The sequence below is a fragment of the Taudactylus pleione genome, unplaced genomic scaffold, assembly GCF_031769625.1.
Source record: "Taudactylus pleione unplaced genomic scaffold, aTauple2 ptg000791l, whole genome shotgun sequence".
Classification (NCBI taxonomy): Eukaryota; Metazoa; Chordata; class Amphibia; order Anura; family Myobatrachidae; genus Taudactylus; species Taudactylus pleione.
In genome coordinates this window covers 3,963,093-3,985,650 of record NW_028285193.1, presented here as the reverse complement: position 1 = coordinate 3,985,650, position 22,558 = coordinate 3,963,093, and the positions used below count along the sequence as shown (strand labels likewise).

The following is a 22,558-nucleotide window of genomic DNA, read 5'->3' as shown; positions in this document are numbered from 1 at the left end:
CCGGAGTGCCGCCGTTTAGGATTTTATTGATCAGAGCACCTTGCAGAGAAGTACGTTGTGGAGGGCACCCGGACCAGTATATATATATATATGGTTTTCCTCATGAGTGCCAAATCGAGGACTGGTATGTATATATGAATATAAATACCAATATTGCGCTAGTGACTGTCAGTCGTCAGATGGTATAAATTATCTGTCAAATAAGGCTGCTAATCCCCAAATAGGTCCTTTGCCAGAAAGGGCCTATGGAATTAACAATGGTAACGTTGTTTCATTGGGGAGCGCCTAAACTGGGATTATACAACTCTATATGGGATCCAATTCCCCCTTTATATAGTATAATACATAGGAGTGTTAGGAGACAGAGTGAAAAGTGATAAGGTGCCAGCCAATCAGCTCCCAACTTTCATTTTTCAAACACAGCCTGTGAGATGACAGTTGGGAGCTGATTGGCTGGCACCTTATCACAGACTTAAATCTTTAATAATTTTTTAATTAGCTTAATTCCACCAATAATGACATGTAATTTTTGGGGTGAAAAAGTGCAAAGTGCAGGAAAATGGATTAATTGACGTGTGTCAGATATAAGGGGTTGATTAATGAATAAAATAGGTGCATTTAAGATTGCAGGTGGGCGTTAGAGGTGTACTTTGAAGTTTTTTTAAAAAAAAAGTGACTTAAAATGACCCAAACATATACTTATATCCATTTTTATGCACCCCCAATTTAAATAAAACTTTCATTTTGCAAGAAAACACATACAGCGAATATACTAAAATGGAATAATTGTTTTCAGGATAAATTGTGCAATGTTGGGAACTGTGTAGGCAAATAATGGAAACACGCTGGTCAAGGGCTACGCCCCACTAGCCCTTAAATAGTGCGATAAGTTCCCACTCCCCAGTCGCACGACTGGTCTGTATTCGGGAGATCTTTACGGAAGCTCGCTTGCAATTGGATACCGTGAAAACTACGAAACCGAAAGTAGTAGTTTTCCCGCGATAGCTGCGAAAACTAAATTAATCGGGAGAATAGTGGAAATATAGCAACTAATTGCATACCCCCCATATATATATAATAAAATAAAACTTGTAGTATTCAACCGATGGATAGACATATATATATATATATACACACACACACATAAATCAAAGGGCCTGATTCAGACCCGCTCACGAGCCACTGCGACGTGCACATGCGCGAGACCCGGCTAGCGACGGGTGCTCCGTCGCTACGGGTCTCGCACCAAAGTGGGGCAGCTGTCGATTTTGATTGACAGCTTGCCCCGTTTTGAAGGCGGGCTGGGGGGGTGGCTGGCCAAACGGAGGCGTTCCTGAAGGAACGCCTGCCGTTTGGGGGCGGCCCCACTGACATCACGAGTGATGTCAGTGGGTGAGCTCCCGGCTCTAATAGAGCCGAAAGCTCACTGGGGCTTGCAGGAACGAGACCCTACCACAAGGGTCTCGTCGCAAGCCCCGATGGTGGCGATGGTTGAGACCATCGCGACCATCACCTGGCCGCCCGCAATAACTGTGGGTGGTCTCCCACAGCTAAGTGAGCGGCCAGGGGGCCACACACACAAAAAAAAAAAAAAACGCACTGATTCAGAGCGACCGGCTCTAAATCAGGCCCAAAGATCATTGTAGAATAGTATTGTATGCTGATCTGGAGGCACATTGCTTATTTGGCTGCATGTACATGCATATGAATTAAAGCAACGGCTCTAGGACACCAACTGGACAGTTCTAGATTTAGTTATACTGCTAATATTGTATACTGTAGTTATGAGTGAAATGCGTACAGGCAGCACCATTTCCCTGGAGAAACCAGCTCGCAGGCCGGTGTGTGCAGGCAGTATTGGAGGGTCCCTTCATTCCAGGAATTGGGGTTCTCTAGTAATAAAACTGTATCGCCTTCCAGAATCTTGAAAATAATGTCACCACGGCACGTTCTTATTCTCTGCGGCATACAGACGTGCACATCAAGGCAGAATATGGGACCAAAACATTTCCAATTCTCCTGTACATCTCTATGGAGTGCGAGGGAAAATTGGTGATGCTGGTGGACCACCAAGACGGTACTTGGCAGACATTGTCAGCATCCGAACGCCCCCTGCATCTCTTTTTTGCAGCATTCAGATGACAATTGATTGGTTTGCACTCCAACTTTCACTAAATATATTGCTTTATCCGTCTAGATGAATTCTGTACTTTTAATCCCTGTCTTTATATATTAGACAGAGTATAATTATGTTGCCTTGGAATATGACACTGAGCTGCATCTCAGGGCGATGTAAAAAAAAAAAAAAAAAAGTTACCTGATTGCATAAATACATGACTGAAAAACACAGGGGCAGGCAGAAATGAAGCAATGTAATTAGTAAAAGTTGCAGGAACTGGCACATATAAACCATTAATTATATTGCACACTATTACCTTGCCATCAACGTGCCTTTCTCACGCCACTAGAACAGCAAAACGGTTGCCGTCTGCTTATGTAATATTGCAATAAGCTTTCTAGGAATGTCATTTAAGTCATTTAAATCAGACAATTGCTCTGTCTGAGGCTAAAAAAAAAAAAAAAAGATTGTAATTTACGTATTGCTAAATACTGGTTTGAATAATAATTATATGGCCAGGACATAGAAATTTGTGCATGAATTAAAAAAGCTGCTTTATGTAAACCAAAAATAATTTACAGTCACTGTTCTTCATTTATCCAACAACTAGTGGAAATGTACAATTTAGACCAGGAGTAATGTTTCGCCCTTACGTACATGGAGCAGTCACAAATCTACTGATAGAAAAAAATACTGAAGGGTGACTTACTGCTTGCCATATGGGTGGGAGAGGAATGCTGTCCATTGGGTGCGCAGGAGGTCAGGTCTATGGCCATGTTTGAGTGGTCCCTCTCGGGCACAAGCTCATTATCACCTGGTAAAGTAAAGAACAGACCTGTTAGGGTTCCTCTGCCTGTGGGGCAAGATCTTAGCAGACGCCTGGAATGCAACATTTAAAAGGCAACAACTTTTTAAAGTCAACGCAGGAAAAAAATGGGATATTCATGTTAAAAAAATATTACATAGAAATTATTACTAAACAATGAACCGGACTTTTCTGCTTTAAGCTTTTTTCTGTTCTGCATGTATTTGGAGGGTTCTGTGTTATTCTGATTATATAGCTTTTTTCTAAAGGCAATTTTTATAGTATAACAAGTAGAAGTTGTTCTAGCCACACCCTCCTCTTGTAAATTCTATAGCATAAGATATCTGGTGCTGGACAGGTGCTCAGGGCCCTGCCCCCAGTGTTTATGGTGGCATTTGGACAGGTTGATGAAACCGTATTTACTGTACAGACAGCTCCCCAAATATCCCTGATAACATGTGATGTAAAGTATTACTTTTAGAGGCGGTAAGACTACAAACACTAAAGAGGAATACAATTAGCCACGATAAGTCGCTTTTTCACGCAAAATGGCTTATCGTGCGAATTTATACTTATCGCGCAATCCTATTTCGCAGGTGCGCATGTTGACATGCAGTTTTCACAAATAAGTTTTCACCACCTCCTGAGCAGGTGAAAAGTTGGGGTACATCCCTGTTTCAAGGTAAAAATGTTGGGGCTTGGGGTCTGATTCAGACCCGTTCGCTAGGATGCGTTCGCACGCAGCCGTCCGCAGCCAAAGTATGCAAATACCGCGATCGCTAGAGAGACATTAGCACGCCCACTATGTCTTGCCGTGCGATTGCGGTATGTATTTAGACGCCACCAGCCTGTCACAAGGTGTCCACTTTCCCTTAGTAACATACGTCATCTCCAGGAAGTGTAGTAAACAATCAGTAACTGACTGACATCGGACCCATATGCAGCACTTATGGCTGACCATACCCTCCCGTAAGCACTGCGAGTGCTGCTGTGTGTAATACAGCCATGTGACGCTTATGCTGACCCTGCATCTTAATTATGTACGCCCCTGAAATGTTCAGACGCACAGACACGCCTGCGTTTGTACCACCACGTTTCCATCAACCATCACCTGTCACCACCCACAAACGGCTCTTCTTGTCACTCATTCTAGCGAGAAGTCTGTGTACAAGGGGCGATCGCAGTGACTGGTTCGCACACGCGCGCACTGCGTCTTATATGCATGCGCAGATTGCAAACATGGGCAGGGCTACGTGCGAACGCATCTTAGCGAGCAGGTCTGAATCAGGCCCTTGGTTCAGAACCACTGGAACACCTTCCTTAATAACTAATTAGGCAAAAATATTTTTTTAATTAGCTTAATTTGGGCCATACTGACATCATTTTTGGGTTGACAAAGTGCAAAGGGCCTGATTCAGACCCGCTCGCAAGCGGGTCGATGGCCGGGCAGTGCGTGCGCGAGCCCCGTAGCGAGTGAATTTTCACTCGCTGTGGGACTCACTACAAGACGGGGCGTCTGTCGATTGTAATTGACAGCTCGCCCCGTTTTGTAGGCGTGCAGGGAGGGTGGCTGGACTAACGGAGGAGTTCCTGAAGGAACGCCTGCTGTTTGTGGGAGGCCCTACTGACATCAGCAGTGATGTCATTAGTGAACTTCCTGCTCTATTAGAGCAGGAAGTTCACTGGGGCTAGCGGTGGACGATACCCTACCACATGGGTCTCGTCGCAAGCCCGATGGTCGCGATAAGCACAACCATCGCCAGGCAGCCCGCTAAAACTGTGGGTGGTCACCCACAGCCTTGCGAGCTGCCGGTGAAAAAAAAAACCCCCGATTCAGAGCGAGCGCCTCTGAATCAGGGCCAAAGTGCAGGAAAATGGGTTTATTGATGTGGGACAGGTGTATGGAGGTGCTGCATGAATGGAACAGGTGTAAGATTGCAGATGGGTGTAAGGTGCATTTTGAAAGTTTTTTAAAAGTGTCTTTCAAATGACACAAATATATACTTATAGGTATTTTTATGCACCCCTAATTTAAAAAGAACATTTATTTTGCAAAAAAAACCTGGCTTTCTATCATTATTTGACTGTTTTAGAAATATGCATATAAACAGCCGTTTAACATAATTTAGGAACCCCAAATACTTTTATTAGGGCCACTAATACACTTCTATATTGTCATCCTATATCACTTTGCCTTTTTTTGGGGTACATGTAGATTTCGCCATTTTCACCTATACTTATCGCCGGTAAAACCAGGAAGAACTTACGCGCAAATGCTTCATCGCCACTTCTGGAATTGGATTGCACGAAAAATGGGAGCGCGCATACAAGTGATAAGCAAACTTCGCAGGCGAACGGTGTGTGAAGACAGCGAACAGAACGTTATCGCATTTTCGTGGCTAATTGAATTGCGCTGTAACTCTGAGTACTAGAAGATGATGTGAAAATGATTCATTTGTATAAAGAAGACAGTCCATATAGATAGTTCAGGATGCTCAGATAGGGACAACAGGGTAACTATTTGTAACCTATTATAAAGGATCGATCAGCAGAAGTAGTATTTATGCAATTTGAATGCACTTACGCACAGCGCGTTTTGCAGAGAATTATTGATCCAGGTGCACAATCTCGTATGTGATTTTTTTTTTTTTTAGCATTTAGGGCCCGATTCAGACCCACTCACAGGCGGGTCGACGGTGGCCCAGTCCGATGTTGAGTGACAGCACGCCCCCTTTGGTGGGCGGACCGGGGGAGTGGCTGCCCAAACGGAGGCGTTCCCATGTGAATGCCTCCGTTTGGGGGCGGCCCCACTGACATCGCACAGAGCCGACATTTCTCTGGGGCTTGCGGCAACGAGACCCTACCACAAGGGTCTCGTTGCAAGCCCAATGGTCGCGATGGTCTTGACCATCGCGACCATCTTTCTGGCCGCTCGCTATAGCTGTGGGTGGTCACCCACAGCTATGCGAACGGCCAGGAGGCCGCTCTAAAAAACAAGAAGGCCGGCCCTGATTCAGAGCGAGCGCTCTGTCAGAGCGTCCGGCTCTGAATCAGGGCCTTAGTCCACACGGTGCTATTACTAGGTGTGGTCTAAACAATGCAAATAGTAAGGCCGTGGAAACAATGACCACTTGCCTGCTACAACTCAATACGAGCGATGTATAATCCTCTGCCACCTCTACAGACTGCAATGTGCATACGTGTTATTCAAGAGCTTAAATGTGTCAAAGAAAGTCCTTAGGCTATGTATTATTTTTCTAAAAAAAAACAAAAAAAACTTAAGTGTCCTGTCCTGTTCCCCCATCGACTGATCCAAATTCCTCTCTCTGCTCCCGTAATGTCCCCTTTTGGTGTATCTGAAACGCAGATCTATGTGAATAAATTCTTCACTTGATACCCAGTGTGCATCTCTCTTTGAGTTTATTGTAAACATCCATTTGTTGATTTCTGTTGTATTTTACCGCTTTGTTATAGTTATAACGGAGCAAAACCAGCGGCCTTCATAGCCATTGTCTGAAACTCTGCAAAGTTGTGTCAATCTGCTGAAAAATACCAACAAAAATGTGTCTTTTTTTTTTTTTTATATGCCACTTTTAAGTGACCTTTCTGGGCTATCTGACTTTATAGCAGGTGGAATGTATTCATGCAATATTTAAAATGTAGATGGAATTACCCAGAAGTCACGGAGTATCTGATTGGCAAACTCCAAAGAGTGAGGGAATTCCCACACACCCCTGGATAAGGAGATTACGTCTCATTGTGGCACAGACTCATATGAGGTCTAACCATAATTGCCAACTATCCCTGATTGTCAGGGAGATTCTCTGACATAGTAGCAATCTCCACGACTCCCTGAAGAGATCAATAGTATAATTTGCCTGCTCTGGTTACAGGACACAATGAATCCCTATGGCTACATGCAATTTCAAAAAAGTATCAGTGTGTTTCCATCAACAAGTAGATCTTACTGACTGCTTTGGGGTTCATTTACATGTGGTTGTAAATCAATTTTATGACACGCCTCTCAGATGTAGCAGGACACGCCCACTGTAACACCGCGCTCATAGGTGTTACTTCACAATCTCCCTGAAATGCTTTTTCAAAAGTAGGCAATTATGGGTTTAAGTTTCTAAAACAAAGGTGAGCACAATGTTTACCTATTGCACTATGAGCGTGTGTATGTATGTATATTTTATTATATATATATATGTATGTTGAGTCTCCCATATCCAAATATTCAGAAATACGGAATGTTTGGAGCATCTCTGAGAGTAAAACCTTTGTTTTTTGATGGTTCAATGTACACAACTTATTAAAATTATTGTATAAAATTACCTTCAGGCTTTGTGTATTAGGTGCAAATGAAACATAAATGAATTTCATTTATGTACACAAACTTTGTTTGAGCCACAAAATTATTGAAAATATTGTATAAAATGACCTGCAGGCTGCGTGTATAAGGCGTATATAACACATAAATGCATTCTGTGTTTAGATTTAGGTCCCATTCCCAAGATATTTCATGATATTATGCAAATATTCCAAAATACAGAATATTCCGATATCCAAAATACCTCTGGTCCCAAGCACTTTGGATATGGGAGACTCAACCTGTATACAGTAAATAAATATATATATTTATTTGTTTTGTTTTTTCTTGCATATTAAATGTCAATGGTCAGTGACAGTGGTTTATTGAGCACATACTAAGTTCACTACAGGTGACAATCTTTCTAGTGTTAAATTATAAAAATAAAATCACACAATTGTTTAAAAATGACACGCATATTTTTTTTTTTATTTTTTTTTTGCCTGGGCCAGATTGCGCCTATGGATCCCTAGTACACCGAATCTATCTGGAGGAAAAAAAATCTTGTTCCCTATTGGCAGCAAGAAGTAATTGTGGATTCAAGTCGAGAGCAGATGCAAAATCAAATAGATGGATCAGGTCAGAGACAATAAAGATATATACCACATCTAGGAAAACTAAACGGTGGAGACGGCTAAAATTGTGAACACATTATTTCTAACTTTAACAGAGCTCCGCCAGAAAGAAAGATGGCTGCGTCCTTCAAAAATTCTGGATATATTTTTGAATATTTAGAAGCCAGCTACACAGAAACGCACAAAACGATCGGCCTGCCCAAGAATGATCCAATCAAAAACTGTCTGCAAGGCGAAAGTCCATATCTGTCCAATTTAACACTAGTAGGAGCTATTTGTTCATATTGTATACTATGTTTCTTGATACTTGGAATCTGGAGAATGGCAGTCTCAGCACAGACGGGGACGTCCATCGCGCCTTCCTAAACAAACTCCTGAGGAATATCATATCTGCAACAGGATCCCTCTGCTCTTCACAGAATGTTTTCTTCCAGAGTCTTAACATGTTCTTTCCTGTGGATGCAATTCCCAGCTAGAAGGGCATTCCATTGCTTAGGGATTTTTATGGCTTCTCTCAGCTAAGAATTATTATCAGCTAGATTCTAGAACGTTTAAAGCATCCATCTTAAAAAGATAGAACCAAAAAAAAAAAAAAAACTGCGTTGTACTAATACTTTACTTTGGGGGACTCACCAATATTCATTGAATTAATCCAGATAAACCTAATGTATGTGTTTTTTTTTTTTTAAATCTACGCGGAGTATAGCAAATAAAAGGGACATAAAACACAGCTGAAGACGTGCTTGGGGGTTGAGATGACACCGCAGAGTGTCAGAGGTGGACATAGCTGACTAAAAAGTTGGGAAACAGTTTTAAGAACAATTTGAGCTGCAGTAGGTTTTACAGCCCAATCAGAGCACCAGGTACAACCTACACAAATTGCATTATATATATATATATATATATATATATATATGGAGCTATTAGAACTGGAATAGAGCGCCTAATGTGCTTATGTACCTTTATATATACACAAACGGTATTAATTGATTAATGAACTGTGTACCTTGAAGAAGTCCAGGATACGGACGAAACGCGTTGGATGCTCCTGTTCTCTACCCATTCATGAACTTGCCATTTTTTATCAGATTATATTTATTTTTTAAATCCCTATTTATTCTGATTTTTTATGGTATTTTTATATATATATATATATATATATATATATATACAGACGTGCAATTGTTTTCTTAATTTTTATGTATTTTATCCTTCATGTGGAAGGATATTATTGCTGATTTTGATTAAAACTATTATTTTTTAATATTGTCTGATTTGCACTTTCATATTTTTGCACTTTAATAATTGATGCACGGTTGCACATTTATATGAATTTGATTGATATTTATTTCGGGTATTTCATTGTTTGGGAGGTATCCCTTAATATATTATTTGTTGCACTATAGCACTTTTACACAGTTCATTAATCAATTAATACCGTTTGTGTATATATAAAGGTACATAAGCACATTAGGCGCTCTATTCCAGTTCTAATAGCTCCATTTTTATATATGTAGCAGATTACCACTGATACATTGTTTTTACTGGTTGAGCTGACACCCATATCGTTGGGGGAGTGCATGATAACCATCTATAAATCTTTGGTTTGGTTAAAGTATATGTGTGTGAGATAAGTAACACACAACTAAAACACAATTTAGGAGGATTTCTACCCAGTTGGCGCTGTAATCTCTCTCTAAACATATATATATATATATATATATATACACACACACACATATGCACTGTAATGGTTAGTGCTTTGGAATTGGTTAGCAATATTTGTATAATGCAGGAATTGAAGATTGTAATGAAGGAAGTTCCCAAGTTTCTTCACTAATTTCTTGCTTTTTTTATTAGTGAATTCTGTATTTTTAATGACTGTATTCAGATTAGTGCAGTTTACGGTGTTATCTCAACCTAAATAAAACCTGCTAGTAAATGTATATTTTGTACTTTTAGCCCATCTTCTATGTATTAGTATGCATCTATATAAAGATGATCTAGGACTGTATAAAAGGGCCGCCTAACATTAAGGAACTCAGAAGTGGCTAATGGCCACAAACTAGGTACTGTAGGAGATTATTGCCTAATTATATGGTTACATAACTACTGGGTGACTCCAATTAACTCACTTACTACTTCTAGACTAGAGGGTAAATTCTAAAGAATTATCAGTGGCTGCGAGTGTGTGTCTATTATAGAGTGTAATAGAAGAAATAGCATGTCCTCTACTGTAGGAGAAGTGTGGATATTACAAGTCATCTAGGAGTTCCATTGGCCTGTTTTTGTGCCTTTATGTTGCCACCATCTCTGTAGCATGTACTATACATAAGCTCATGAGCACAGAATATAGAACAATAATAATAATAATTATATAATCAGTCTTTGATATGTGGATACTTGGACAGCTAAGATTTAGAGTAGGTTGTACAGTATCCTTAATCTATTATTCTGTAAGTTGTCCAGTCTCCATCATGCGCAGTGGGAGCCGGAACACTCTCTTATATTGCGTGCAGCCACCCCATAATAACTCCCACCGCTCCGAGAGAGAATGAATAATGGCAGACAGATGGATGATAAAATAAACACCCTACACATGGCACGTTACGGGTCTAAAATACTATACAGGTTGAGTCTCCCATATTCAAAATGCTTGGGACCAGAAGTATTTTGGATATCGAAATATTCCGTATTTTGGAATGTTTGCATACCATAATGAGAGATCTTGGGAATGGGATCCAAGCCTAAACACAGAATGCATTTATGTTTCATATACACCTTATACACACAGCCTGAAGGTAATTTTATGCAATATTTTTAATAATTTTGTGCATTAAAGTTTGTGTACATTGAACCAACAGAAAGCAAAGGTGACTAATAGCGCTTTTATACCAAAGTTCCGGGTCTGACCCGGAGGTTGGAACAGGTTTCCAATCCAGATCAGACTCAGAACTTCCCCAGCACCGACCAAAGATATTCCCGAGTCGGCGTAGTTCATACCGGGACCGGGTCTGCAGTGACCCGGCTCTTCCGGCGTTGAAGCGCTACTGAACCCAGCATGCGGCATGATCCGGGTCATCGTGACGTGGATCTCGCCGTTTACACTGCAGGGTGACATGGGAACGACCTGTGGCCAAAACCTGCAAAATACCCGTGCTGGATCCCCGGGTCCCTGGACCTGGGTGGATCCATTTACATCAACCAAAATCCTGGGTTGATGCGCATCAACCCGGGATTTTTAGCTCGGTGTAAAAGGGGTATGACTGAGTTGCACTACAAAAATTTTGTACAGGTATTTTGGAATATTTGGTTATGGGAGGCTCAACCTGTATTAAATCACACACCAAATATTGGTCAGCGAGGATAATATTTCACAGCGGACATGCAGAGTTGACATCCTTGGAACTAGTTAAGTCAAGTGTATACAGTTAATCGGTTCCAGATCATATCACAAAATTGGGGAGTGATATAAAATAAGCACAAAGTTCCACCTTTCCAGTGTTAGAATGCCACAGCGGCTGGCAGCTTTCATTTTAAAAATTCATAATACTTTGCATAACTCATTAATGTCAAATAAACAATATAAAACAAATACATATTTTGGTTTTCTAAAATGTAATATTTAATAATAATAAGTGACAGAAAATTGGACTAGTGACACTAGTGCCTAAAGATGGGCTGTTGATATTGGCAGTACCTACAGTATATTAGAATAATACAATAATTCACAATTTGCTAAACAATGTCATATTTACTGCAACAATACATAAAAAGTATAGCTCACAACTTAGAAAGACAAAGGGCCATATCCTATTAGCAGCGATAACGATAAGTTTGTGCTGGTGTAAACTTATCGCACGGTTTGTGCGAATATGTCACTTATTGCATGTATGCGCTGCTCCTGTTTAACGGGCAATCCTATTACAAAACCGCCGTTAATGCATTCGCCCGAAAAATCTTGCAGGGATGACAGGCGTTAAGTACAGGTGAAAATGGGGAAATCAGACTGTACCCCCAAAAAAGGTAAACTGATATTGCGTAACATTATAGAAGTGGCCATAATTAAATGGTTGGGGGGTACTTATATTGTGTCAAATGGCTGTTATATGCATTTTTATCTAACAGTGAAAAAATGAAAGACAGCAATATTGTTTGAATTAAATAAATGTTGTACTTAAATTAGGGGTACATAGAAATTATTGGCCAAATTAAGCTAATTAAAATTATTTTTTGCATAATTAATCATTAAGGAGGGTGTCCCAGTGCTTCTGCACCAAGTCAAAAATAGGGGTTTCGCAAAACTTATTACCTGCTCCAGGGGTCTTGAATACTGAATCGCGATGACTCCAATGCCGATTTCGCACCCGCGAAAACCGCAGGGTAATTGGGTTGCCAGATAACCATTTTGGGGGAAAAGTTTTCACAAATGAAAACTTATCGGGGGAAAAACGGGTTATCGCAGCTAATAGGGTATGGCCCAAAATTTTAAAATGGCTCATGTTAGTAAAATAAACAGCTATCAAGTTTTAGATACAGTGATATTATAAACTTACATACATAGTAATAAGAAAGCAGAATGGGTAAAGTTTAACACTGTACTACTGCTTATAACCCCCAGTTATAAGGAAAGGCATTAGCAAAATACATTAAGGGCACCTGTTAACAGCATTTCCCAATTCAATATCTTATTTGTAAACGTGATGTCTTTATATTGGCTACAAGAATGACAATGTTGCATTTCATTATAGTATTTATTTTATTATTATTAAATTCTTACAGCCTGCAGCTCCAACAAAGTACCCTGTTACTGTCCATAAACAAACAATGCATAATCAGGGGAATGCCAAAAGAATAGAGTTTGCAATTAAGACACAGCCTAGACAAAACAATGCAGAATTCTAAACCAGGCAGTTACTTACATATAGAGTCAGCTAGACTTAATAAGAAGCCAGGTATGATGGGTGCACCATTGCAATATAAGAAAATGAGCACCAACCAACCCTGGTCAAGAGAATAAGCAATCATCCAGGTCTGCTTAAAACTTTGTGGTCATCAAATGAAAGGGTTATTAACAGGTGTATGTATAAATCAAACTACCTACTACAGGGTGATCTTGTATAAAGAAAACATCAATTTGGAGTTTTAAAGAGACAGCTTTTTACTCGCCCACTTCCAGGGCACACAGCATTGAGAAATGTGGACGGCAGGGATCTTTGTGACAGCAAATACTTGTTGAATATTTGATAAGGATGTTCCTAACCTACCAGCTACCGTCTTGTTTCGAAGAACGGCTGTATGTTCCAATATGCACTTATGTAACTGGTCTACATATACTTATTATATCAATAGCATTGGTACAAGAGGTATTAGCACAAATAGTAGTGGTACAAAACTTTGGAATAAAATAGTCACTTACTAGTTACATATCCATCAGGTCTCTCTGTTTCCATAGTAAATAAGCCGTGCTGAAAAAAAAAATAAAAAAATAGGACATCTTCAAAAAATCTGGAAACTTTCCACAGCCAATAGGTAATTATTATTTTTTTTTTTTGCAATGTATTTACATTTTGCTGTTGCCTCTGCTGTACTGAATATATATCTGGGCGGCCTGCAGTCATCCATGCCTTTCGTTTTCTAGGATGTAGAACTCCAGAGGAGTCTGCCTGCTTTAAGTTTTTGGGTAACTGATACTCTCTCTCATAAGATTTGCTGTTGTTCGTCTCCATGAACTGCATAGCATGGTTTTGCTAATTAAGCAGATACTGAAATTAAATAAGTTTTGTAAATAAAATGGAAAAAAAAAAAATCCAAATAATTGATTAATGTGGTAATTAGATTGACTTTATTTAAAAAAAAAATAATAATAAAAAAAAAAAATCTTCTTTAAAAGGGGTGGGGCAGGTTAAATTAACAAACGCTATTATACAGTTTACTATACAAGGTGTCAGGCCTCTCAGGAAACATGAGTTTTATACGGCAGGTGCTGAAAGTCAGATGTCCATTGCCAGATAAAAGCTAAATTAGTTTAGACAAGTTAAAAAAAAAAAAAAAAAAAAGGCGTAGCAAATGCATAACAAAAAAAAAAAAATCATTAAAAAACCCCAATAAAAATTAATGAGCAAATGGGCTCCCTGGAGGAGCACAGCATACATGTACCTATGTCCCACTGTCAGTCGACTGCTGTGACAAGCTATAGTCTTCCTGTGTTATGTGACTTAACCCCTTTGCAACCAGCAAAAAGCTGCAACTCCGCACAACGCGCTATAGGTTACCATAACATCAAAAGACCTGTTACATCACACAGTTAGACTTCTATTTACCAATTATATAATGGTGCAGATTCACAATCACAACAAGGTGCTACACATAAGTAGGAGTAATCTCAATGTGCATTCCTTGCAGAGTTCTACGTTTGCCAGTAATTCTGTAGCACAGGCTTCAAGTTCAAAGTAAGCCATCTGTCATCAATGTACAAAACATTTACATATATTGTCTTATAAAAAAAAAAAAACTACTTGTAGGTGATGTAACATCTTGTTTTAGCAACTTGGGGTCTTTGACACAACAGCAATGTCCAAAGTTAGTTCTTTCTTGCATCAATCACAAAACCAGAAGCAAGTGTCTTACCTGATACCGCTTACACAAAAGGATGTACTAGTGTCTGTCTCATGCTTATGTGCATAATATACTGAGTACGTAAGTTTGTTTCCTCTACAATGCTGTCTATGCTATGATTGACGGACATGGGAATGGCGTGCCAGATTAAATAATGTATTGGCTTACATGGCAGAGTAGAAACCTACTGGGCACAGTATATGGAACCAAATCACTATGTGGTCAGCCTGTGATTACTTCCTGATCGCTTGGACATTACATTAAACAAAACATTTATAGGAAAGTAATGACCACCTTAACTCTTTGCAACCCAATTTTACAGACAGCATCATTTGCGTTGGGATCATACCATTTAGCAACCCGAAATTTGTTAAACATCTTTTTTGGTTTTTTTTATATAATTTCCGTGCGCTGTGCAAGCCTCTTCTGTTGGAAAACTTACATTTAGAGCAATTTTAGAAAAGTTGTTTGAATAGCAATTTTACAATAGAACTAAAAAAAAATAAAAAGTTACCCCCAAGCCAATGTGTATGTGAACGGATATCTAGTTGTCCATCAAGGTGAGGGCTTTGATGCCATAAGGATTTATGGGCTGTGCGTATTTGTGCACGACCTGCCACACAAGTATTAGGACATAGAGTAGAGCACAGAAATTGGGCTGCAAGTGTGACATGAACCTGTGGAATTATTGTCACATTCCTCCTGTGAGCAGCATATAGCATACATACTATAACAAATAAGCACAAACTACCGTACAGTACTCCGGAGCTCAAACCTACATTATAGGACATGAGAAGGAATTTTCTTATCACCTCTTCCCTGTTCGCTTTTAGCATCCAAACTGTTCCAGCACTGCCAGCTAAATTATTCACAAGCAGCCGTTTCTGTATTGATCCACCAAGTATATTTAGCTACTGCTCCTGGAATTTCTTCATTACTTACTGGAAAGTGGGCTGCTTCAAGTCTTGTCTCCAAATCACTTCCCAAAAAAGTAAAAAAAAAAAAAAAGAAAAAAAAAAGTATATAAAATTCTAACTGCTGCATATACCGAATAAGCACTTTTCCACCTCTCTCATCTCGCCTTTTCCCTGTCAGACAGATCAAATTGCTGTCACCAGCAACAGATAACACCTTTGTCTCAACACGCTACAGTCCAACCATGTAAAAAAAAAAAAAACTATGGAAAACTTCTGTACACATAAAATACACAGCAGGTTTTTGAGTACAATTGCCCGTGACTTGTCACTTAGACGCCTAGTAACCGGCAGTGATAAAATCAGGAAGCAAGGCTAGATACAGTGGGGTAACTGATAAGGGGATAGGCATGGCACAATCAGCGAGCAGGTTTTACCGCTACACCACAGATAAAACTGACCAGTTGGTGATGTCAAACGAGGAGTTAGATTTGCTACACATCTTAATGTCCTGGAAAACGCACATCGAAATCACATAACATAATTTACGCTCAGGGGTAAATTTACTAAAGGGTGAATTTTTAGAAGCGGAGATGTTGCCCATAGCAACCAATAAGATTCTACTTAACACTTATCTGCACCTTCTAGAAGATAACAGCTAGAATCTGATTGGTTGCTATGGACAACATCTCTGTTTCTGAAAACCCGCACCTTAGTAAATATAACCCCAAGACTTTTTTTTTTTTCTACAGAAACCAAGCCAGACCAGTAGAACTTATAGTATATACATACAAAAGATAGATAGATACATAGATAGATAGATAGATAGATAGATAGATAGATATGAGTGAGATCGATATGAGATAGATAGATATATAGATAGATAGATAGATAGATAGATAGATAGATAGATAGATATGAGATAGATAGATAGATAGATAGAAATGGGATAGATAGATAGATAGATAGATAGATAGATAGTGTGATGCCGTTGGGGCAGGTACTAATAAAAGACATACTAGAGCCCGAATAGAAGTATGTGTGTCAGTCCCACAGTACATGTATGTGTGCGTGTGTGTGACAAGAATAGATATGTGGGTTGGGGGTGACAATCCACACTGCAGATGTAACTACCTCATGTGTAGGACTGTCCCATTGGTTTCTGTTAGCAGGTGAAGATGAAGAGGATGACGGGAGTACTGGCGAGTCCTGGGGTGGGTGGATGACAGGAGGGCAGCAGAGACGAGGAGAGCAGCGCAGGGTAGAGCTGTTAGGGCAGACTAGTGCAGAAAGTTAGGAATGTCACGTACTTTCAGGAAAGCAAGAAGGAGAGGGAGGTCATCGCTCCAGCAATGAGATTAACAAGAAACAAAACTGGATCCACCGGTTATTTCTGAAGCAGCTGAGAAAAATCAGGAGAAGAAAAGGAGAGGAAAGGGGAGGAGGTAGGGGTGAGAAGAATACAGGGAGGGAAGCAGGAAAAGACCAGCTCCAAACTCAGGGCAAGGTGGGTGTGATGAGGAACCAAGAGCAAGACCATCGGGGGGTGACTGTAATGCATTTGGATAAAAAGCACCTAGCCTGCCCATGGGTTTCTAATGCCATGTGCCATTCATGACACAATTATTATTATTATATGGCTAGAGATGGGGGATGACCCCCATACTCTGCTCATGTCATGGCAGTTCTGTAGCTGGACCAGTACATTATACAGCTTCGGTAATTATATGGTGTACTCAGAGAGAAGCAATCAGTCCTGATCCTGTTCCATGTGTCCATTAGAGCTGTCACATCTCACAATAATCAAACTACTTCAGTTGTCAGACATATGTACTTTGTTACACTATCAACAACATAACAGCACTACAATTTGTATCACATTATCAGCAGAGTCATACCATTCCTAATATCACGCTGTTACCAGTGTCATACCACTCCCAATGTCACATTACCAGTCACATATTTCCCAATATTAGACGATCACTAGTCTCAGAAATATCTGACACTGTGACACAATGCCGGATATCACACTGTTATGACATTCCCAGTTAGTAGTTTTACACTATTCCCAATGTTACAGTGTCACAATATTGCCAATACTAAATTGTCACCAGCATCACACCATTCCAAATATCATATTTTCACCAGTGTCACATCGGTCCCAATACCACTATGTCACATTTCTCAATATCACTCTATCACCAGTGTCACACCATTCCCAATATCACCTTGTTACCAGTGTCACACCATTCCCAATATTACCTTGTCACCAGTGTCACACCATTCCTAATATGTCACCAGTGTCACACCATTCCTAATATCATATTGTCACCAGTGTCACACCATTCCCAATATTACCTTGTCACACCATTCCTAATATAATGTCACCAGTGTCACACCATTCCCAATATCATATTGTCACCAATCACACCATTCCTAATATCTTAATGTCACACCATTCCCAATATCATATTATCACCAGTGTCACACAGTTTCTAATATCTTATTGTCCCCAGTGTCACATCATTCCCAATATTTCCAATACAGCATTGTCAGTATGGCAGGTAGAGTAGCATAACAGGGAGGGTGATAAGGAGGGTGACAGGTAGAGTAGTATAACAAGGCGGGTGACTGGCAGGTAAAAGGGAGGGTGACAGGCAGGTAACAGGAAGAGTGACAGGCAGGTAACAGGGAGAGTGACAGGCAGGTAACAGGGAAGATGACAGGCAGGTAACAGGGAGAATGACAGGGAAGTAACAGGGAGAATGACAGGGAAGTAACAGGGAGAGTGACAGGAAGGTAACAGCGAAGGTGACAGGCAGGTATCAGGGAGAGTGACAGGCAGGTATCAGGGAGAGTGACAGGCAGGGTAACAGGGAGGGTGACAGGCAGGGTGACAGGTAGAGTAGTATAACAAGGCGGGTGACTGGCAGGTAACAGGAAGAGTGACAGGTAGGTAACAGGGAAGATGACAGGCAGGTAACAGGGAAGATGACAGGCAGGTAACAGCGAGGGTGACAGGCAGGTAACAGGGAGAATGACAGGAAAGTAACAGGGAGAATGACAGGAAAGTAACAGGGAGAATGACAGGAAAGTAACAGGGAGAGTGACAGGAAGGTAACAGCGAAGGTGACAGGCAGGTATGAGGGAGAGTGACAGGCAGGATAACAGGGAGGGTGACATAACAGAGAGGATGACAGGGAGGGTAACAGAGGAGGTGTCAGGAAGAGTAGCATAACAGGGAGAGTGACAGGCAGGTAACAGGGAGAGTGACAGGCAGGGTAACAGGGAGAGTGACAGGCAGGGTAACAGGGAGAGTGACAGGCAGGGTAACAGGGAGAGTGACTGGCAGGTAACAGGGAGAGTGACAGGCAGGTAACAGGGAGAGTGACAGGCAGGGTAACAGGGAGGGTGACAGGCAGGGTGACAGGTAGAGTAGTATAACAAGGCGGGTGACTGGCAGGTAAAAGGGAGGGTGACAGGCAGGATAACAGGGAGGGTGACATAACAGAGAGGATGACAGGGAGGGTAACAGAGGAGGTGTCAGGAAGAGTAGCATAACAGGGAGAGTGACAGGCAGGTAACAGGGAGAGTGACAGGCAGGGTAACAGGGAGAGTGACAGGCAGGGTAACAGGGAGAGTGACAGGCAGGGTAACAGGGAGAGTGACTGGCAGGTAACAGGGAGAGTGACAGGCAGGTAACAGGGAGAGTGACAGGCAGGGTAACAGGGAGGGTGACAGGCAGGGTGACAGGTAGAGTAGTATAACAAGGCGGGTGACTGGCAGGTAAAAGGGAGGGTGACTGGCAGGTAACAGGAAGAGTGACAGGCAGGTAACAGGGAGAGTGACAGGCAGGTAATAGGGAGAGTGACAGGCAGGTAACAGGGAGAGTGACAGGCAGGTAACAGGGAGAGTGACAGGCAGGTAACAGGGAGAGTGACAGGCAGGTAACAGCGAGGGTGACAGGCAGGTAACAGGGAGAATGACAGGGAAGTAACAGGGAGAATGACAGCCAGGTAACAGGGAGAGTGACAGGAAGGTAACAGCGAAGGTGACAGGCAGGTATCAGGGAGAGTGACAGGCAGGTATCAGGGAGAGTGACAGGCAGGGTAACAGGGAGGGTGACAGGCAGGGTAACAGGGAGGGTGACAGGCAGGGTAACAGGGAGGGTGACATAACAGAGAGGATGACAGGGAGGGTAACAGAGGAGGTGTCAGGTAGAGTAGCATAACAGGGAGAGTGACAGGCAGGTAACAGGGAGAGTGACAGGCAGGTAACAGGGAGAATGACAGGCAGGTAACAGGGAGCATGACAGGCAGGTAACAGGGAGAATGATAGGGAAGTAACAGGGAGAGTGACAGGCAGGTAACAGCGAAGGTGACAGGCAGGTATCAGGGAGAGTGACAGGCAGGTAACAGGGAGAGTGACAGGCAGGTAACAGGGAGAATGACAGGCAGGTAACAGCAAGGGTGACAGACAGGTAACAGCAAGGGTGACAGACAGGTAACAGCAAGGGTGACAGACAGGTAACAGGGAGAATGACAGGGAAGTAACAGGGAGAATGACAGGGAAGTAACAGGGAGAGTGACAGGCAGGTAACAGCGAAGGTGACAGGCAGGTATCAGGGAGAGTGACAGGCAGGGTGACAGGCAGGTATCGGAGAGTGACAGGCAGGGTAACAGGGAGGGTGACAGGCAGGGTAACAGGGAGGGTGACATAACAGAGAGGATGACAGAGGAGGTGTCAGGTAGAGTAGCATAACAGGGAGAGTGACAGGCAGGGTAACAGGGAGAGTGACAGGCAGGTAACAGGGAGAGTGACAGGCAGTTAACAGGGAGAGTGACAGGCAGGTAACAGGGAGAGTGACAGGCAGGTAACAGCGAGGGTGACAGGCAGGTAACAGGGAGAGTGACAGGCAGGTAACAGGGAGAGTGACAGGCAGGTATCAGGGAGAGTGACAGGCAGGTAACAGGGAGAGTGACAGGCAGGTAACAGCGAGGGTGACAGGCAGGTAACAGGGAGAATGACAGGGAAGTAACAGGGAGAGTGACAGGCAGGTAACAGCGAAGGTGACAGGCAGGTATTAGGGAGAGTGACAGGCAGGTAACATGGAGAGTGACAGGCAGGTAACATGGAGAGTGACAGGCAGGTAACAGCGAGGGTGACAGGCAGGTAACAGCGAGGGTGACAGACAGGTAACAGGGAGAATGACAGGCAGGTAAAAGGGAGAATGACAGGGAAGTAACAGGGAGAATGACAGGGAAGTAACAGGGAGAGTGACAGGCAAGTAACAGCGAAGGTGACAGGCAGGTATCAGGGAGAGTGACAGGCAAGGTAACAGGGAGGGTGACATAACAGAGAGGATGACAGAGGGGGTGTCAGGTAGAGTAGCATAACAGGGAGAGTGACAGGCAGGTAACAGCGAAGGTGACAGGCAGGTAACAGGGAGAGTGACAGGCAGGTAACAGGGAGAGTGACAGGCAGGGTAATAGGGAGGGTGACAGAGAGGGTAATAGGAAGGGTGACAGGCAGGGTAATAGGGAGGGTGACAGAGAGGGTAATAGGAAGGGTGACAGGCAGGGTAATACGGAGGGTGACAGAGAGGGTAATAGGGAGGGTAATAGGAAGGGTGACAGGGAGGTAATAGGAAGGGTGACAGAGAGGGTAATAGGGAGGGTGACAGAGAGGGTAATAGGGAGGGTAATAGGAAGGGTGACAGGGAGGTAATAGGAAGGGTGACAGAGAGGGTAATAGGGAGGGTGACAGGCAGGGTAATAGGGAGGGTGACAGGCAGGGTAATAGGGAGGGTGAAAGGGAGGGTAATAGGGAGGGTGACAGGCAGGGTAACAGGGAAGGTGACAGGCAGGGTAATAGGAATGGTGACAGAGAGGGTAATAGGGAGGGTGACAGGCAGGGTAATAGGGAGGGTGACAGGCAGGGTAACAGGGAGGGTGAAAGGGAGGGTAATAGGAATGGTGACAGGCGGGGTAATAGGCATGGTGACACTACAGCAGCCCTCCCCGAGTCCCCGTCTCTTCTCATCCTGACAGCAACAAGTCCTCAGCAGCGCACTGACACCATGATACATAATAACAAGTTAGTGTCCTCCCCCCAGTCACCTGCACACAGCAGCCTGCGCTCACCTCAGCAGTGCATGCAGGGCCACACTGCCATCCCTCTGTGCTGCCAGCCTCGGGCGGAGTTGGGGCACTGGGGGGGCAGCGCTGCTGCTGTAGCTATCAGGGTAATAATCCTCCAGCTCCTACTTCCTCCATCTTCAGCAGCAGCAGCAGCAGAGCCAGGCAGCAGGGGTTAGCCCGGGACAGCTGGTCAAACCCAGAGAAACGGATCCAGCAGCAGCCGCCGCCGCCAGCCAGCCTTCCCCAGACACACGGCCAGTGCACACAGGCTGGCGCTCGGCAATCGATTACAGGACAATGCACTTGTGTGATCCGCTGCTGCTTTGAATGTCTCAGTGATCTCAGCAGCAGCAGCAGCAGCAGCAGCAGCCAGGGGTGGATCCAGGACACAGTATACCCGGGATCTGCAGCCCCGCTCCCACTCACCTATACAGCCTGGCACTGTGCTCGGCGCTGGGCTCTCCGTCCCCTCTCTGATAGTTTAAAAGGAAGATAAAGTTGCCTGTTGCAGGGTTTGCATGCTGTGTTTTATTCCCACTAACCAATGCAGGCAAGGAAGGGCACCTGGGAGCACCATTGTGTCTGCAAACATAAGATATCCATCTTCACGGCGGTGTGACAGCTCTCACCCCCCTGCTGGGTGACAGTGTATCTCCCTCCTCCTGCTGGGTGACTGACTGGGCAGCTGCCACCCCCTGCTGGATGACTGACTGGGCACCCCCTACTGGGTGACAGGGCAGCTCCCACCCCCTCCTGTTGTCAAGCTGGTTCTCATACAGTGTAGCTCACACCCCCTGCTGGGTGAGAGTGTTGCTCCCGCCCTCTGCTGGGTGAGAGTGTAGCTCCCACCCCCTGGTGGGTGACAATGTAGCTCCCACCCCCTGCTGGGTGACAGTTTAGCTCCCGCTCCCTGCTGGGTGACAATGTAGCTCCTGCCCCCTGCTGGGTGACAGTGTAGTTCTCGACTCCTGAGCAACAGTGTAGCTCCTGCCCCCTGCTGGGTGATAGGGCAGCTCCC

At 43.1% G+C, this 22,558-nt stretch overlaps 1 long non-coding RNA gene across 3 annotated transcripts; it reads right to left on the bottom strand.

Annotated features, from left to right (window-relative positions):
- Positions 1 to 2,827: 2,827 nt before the first annotated feature.
- LOC148474994 (uncharacterized) lies at positions 2,828 to 21,875 on the bottom strand. Of its 3 annotated transcripts, XR_015872794.1 has the most exons (4): positions 21,544 to 21,875; positions 13,436 to 13,633; positions 13,288 to 13,336; positions 2,828 to 2,933 (listed from the first exon to the last, which is right to left on the bottom strand). It is a non-coding gene; the product is annotated as an uncharacterized LOC148474994 (long non-coding RNA). The 3 variants fall into 3 exon arrangements; XR_015872796.1 differs by lacking the exon at positions 13,436 to 13,633; XR_015872795.1 differs by lacking the exons at positions 13,436 to 13,633; positions 21,544 to 21,875 and adding an exon at positions 16,535 to 16,665.
- Positions 21,876 to 22,558: the final 683 nt, after the last annotated feature.